This window comes from Daktulosphaira vitifoliae, unplaced genomic scaffold (assembly GCF_025091365.1).
Source record: "Daktulosphaira vitifoliae isolate Bord-2020 unplaced genomic scaffold, ASM2509136v1 Scaffold_2, whole genome shotgun sequence".
Taxonomy (NCBI): Eukaryota; Metazoa; Arthropoda; class Insecta; order Hemiptera; family Phylloxeridae; genus Daktulosphaira; species Daktulosphaira vitifoliae.
The window spans coordinates 36,483,940-36,487,544 of record NW_026099573.1 but is presented as its reverse complement, the minus strand read 5'-3'; the positions used below and the strand labels follow the sequence as shown (position 1 = coordinate 36,487,544).

At 25.1% G+C, this 3,605-nt stretch overlaps 1 protein-coding gene across 10 annotated transcripts in view; it reads right to left on the bottom strand.

Annotated features, from left to right (window-relative positions):
- Positions 1-3,605, bottom strand: part of LOC126899285 (E3 ubiquitin-protein ligase RNF4-like) — a 30,660-nt gene that overhangs the window by 5,819 nt on the left and 21,236 nt on the right. The gene's annotated exons all lie outside the window — the stretch shown is intronic.

The following is a 3,605-nucleotide window of genomic DNA, read 5'->3' as shown; positions in this document are numbered from 1 at the left end:
CTATGATGTGTTTTTTTTTTTTTTTATGTCTGTTGCCACTTTTTCTCAGCTCTCACTGGACCGATTTCTTCCAAAAATACGTCAAAAGATCACAAATCGTATCTAGTTGGAGACATTACCCTTAAAAATTGAAAAAAGTTCCCTCGTTCCCCGCAAATGGGGGAAATATACAAAAAAATTACAAATTTAGAAATCGCTAATTTTCGAAATTTTTTTCTTAAAACTTTCATAACTTTTTGAAAAATCAACAAATCAACATAATTTTTTTTTATACTAAAACCTTAGATATTTCCCTTTCATTTGATATCATTTTTTTGAAAATCTAATACTTAACCAGCTCATTGGGGGAGATTTAAAATAGTAACTTTTTTACAAAAACTAACTTTTTCAACTTAATTTTTGAAAATGTTCGGAAATACTGCGTCCTTTAAACATATATCAAATTAAAGCTTATTTTATGTACTATAAAATGAAAAAAAAAAATTGTCTTGACACTTTATCTTCTACATTTAAACGGCTGCCGTAGTTAAAAAAACGCTAATTTTGTGTTAAAATTTTCAATTTTAAATTTTCAACTTAAAAATGCTATAACTTTTTTAAAAATGTATATATCAGCACAAATTTTATTTTTCTAAATACATTATAAGTACATCTTTCATTTGACATACTTTTTATTAAAATTGGACAATTTTCCCTTATATAGGGGGCGTTCAAAACTTGAAATATTGTAAAAAACATAGATCTTTTTCAACTGAACTTTTGAAAATGTTCCGGAAATACTGCGTCCTTTAAACATATATCAAATCAAAGGTTATGTTATATACTATCAAATGAAAAAAAAAAATTTGTCCCGACATCTTATCTTCTATGTGCAAATGGCTGTCGAAAATTTAAAAAAAAATGTAATGTTTGCGATAAAAATTACATTTTATCGGGATGTTTTTTGTACTTAAAACTGCCATAACTTTTTCAAAAATCAACAAATCAACATAATTTTTTTTTATACTAAAACCTTAGATATTTCCCTTTCATTTGATATCATTTTTTTGAAAATCTAATACTTAACCAGCTCATTGGGGGAGATTTAAAATAGTAACTTTTTTACAAAAACTAACTTTTTCAACTTAATTTTTGAAAATGTTCGGAAATACTGCGTCCTTTAAACATATATCAAATTAAAGCTTATTTTATGTGCTATAAAATGAAAAAAAAAATTTGTCTTGACACTTTATCTTCTACATTTAAACGGCTGCCGTAGTTAAAAAAACGCTAATTTTGTGTTAAAATTTTCAATTTTAAATTTTCAACTTAAAAATGCTATAACTTTTTTAAAAATGTATATATCAGCACAAATTTTATTTTTCTAAATACATTATAAGTACATCTTTCATTTGACATAATTTTTATTAAAATTGGACAATTTTCCCTTATATAGGGGGCGTTCAAAACTTGAAATATTGTTAAAAACATAGATCTTTTTCAACTGAACTTTTGAAAATGTTCCGGAAATACTGCGTCCTTTAAACATATATCAAATCAAAGGTTATGTTATATACTATCAAATGAAAAAAAAAAATTTGTCCCGACATCTTATCTTCTATGTGCAAATGGCTGTCGAAAATTTAAAAAAAAATGTAATGTTTGCGATAAAAATTACATTTTATCGGGATGTTTTTTGTACTTAAAACTGCCATAACTTTTTCAAAAATGAACAAATAAAAATAATATTTTTTTGTATTGAAACCTTAGATATTTCCCTTTCATTTGATATAATTTTTTTTGAAAATCTAACACTTATTCTGCTCACTGGGAGGATTTAAAATAGTAACTTTTTTACAAAAAATAACTTTTTCAACTTAATTTTTGAAAATGTTCCGGAAATACTGCGTCCTTTAAACATATATCAAATTAAAGCTTATTTTATGTACTACAAAATGAAAAAAAAAAATTTGTCCCGACACTTTTTTTTCTACATTTAAACGGCTGCCGTAGTTAAAAAAACACTATTTTTGTGTTAAAATTTTCGATTTTCGATTTTAAATTTTCAACTTAAAAATGCTATAACTTTTTGAAAAATGTATATATCAGCACAAATTTTTTTTTTCTAAATACATTATAAGTACATCTTTCATTTGACATACTTTTTATTAAAATTGGACAATTTCCCCTTATATAGGGGGCGTTCAAAACTTAAAATATTGTAAAAAACATAGATCTTTTTCAACTGAACTTTTGAAAATGTTCCGGAAATACTGCGTTCTTTAAACATATATCAAATCAAAGGTTATGTTATATAGTATCTAATGAAAAAAAAAATTTTGTCCCGACATCTTATATTCTATGTGCTAATGGCTGTCGAAAATTAAAAAAAAATGTAATGTTTGCAATAAAAATTACCTTTTATCGGGATGTTTTTTGTACTTAAAACTGCCATAACTTTTTCAAAAATGAATAAATAAAAATAATATTTTTTTGTATTGAAACCTTAGATATTTCCCTTTCATTTAATATGATTTTTTTGAAAATCTAACACTTATTCTACTCACTGAGGGGATTTAAAATAGTAACTTTTTTACAAAAACTAACTTTTTCAACTTAATTTTTGAAAATGTTCCGGAAATACTGCGTCTTTTAAACATATATCAAACTAAAGCTTATTTTATGTACTATAAAATGAAAAAAAAAATTTGTCCCGACCACCTATCTTCTATGCAAAAATGTCTACCGTATTCAAAAATATGCTATTTTAATAAAATTTTTTTTTAAAATTAAACGCTATCTACAGATTTGCATCGAAGCGTTTCTTATGATAGTGTATTTATTTAATGTCAGATATCTATTAGGGTGGCCCTCAAAAATCGGATGTCTTTTTTTTTTTTACGCTACCCCTTAATTTTTTTTTAATGGTCAAAAAAATGAGCTGTGCAAAATTTGGGACCGATCCGTTAAGGTTAACCCGTGCCCCCGNTGTGTTGCAGTCGATGGGGATTACTTTGAAGGGGACAATATAGATTTAGATGAATAAACTTGTATTTTTAATTTTCTGAATAAATTCCGGGAACTTTTTGATCAAGGTGGTATTATACCTGTTTATTATTATATATTAAATGATACGTTTTAATCACAAATGTACAATACTTTTAGCGTCTTTAAAATATTACGAACTAATATTTATATTATTGGTAATTATTACCACGAAATTACTGGTAGTAAGTTATCATCAAATTTACAACTATTTCATCTGAACACTGATTTTTTGAAAATTGATCCATCATTTTGGAGTGCGAACAACAGTTACATAAATGCTTTAAATACTATAAGTAAATTACGAGTCATTAATGATACCGCCTAGCGTGGCATTACATTAATCTAAAACTGCATTAATATATTAACTACAAATGAATAACAGAAACAATACGTTTTACAAATAGTAAGTAATTATCGGAAAAAATTTCCTAATTTTAAATAAAGTACATTATCAACAAATATATTATAATAATATAATTTAATTATTGTTAAAATATTTTTTAGCTTCGATGCGAAGCGGAGAAGGTATTAATTTTACTATGATGTGTTTTTTTTTTTTTTTTTTTTTTTTTTTTTTT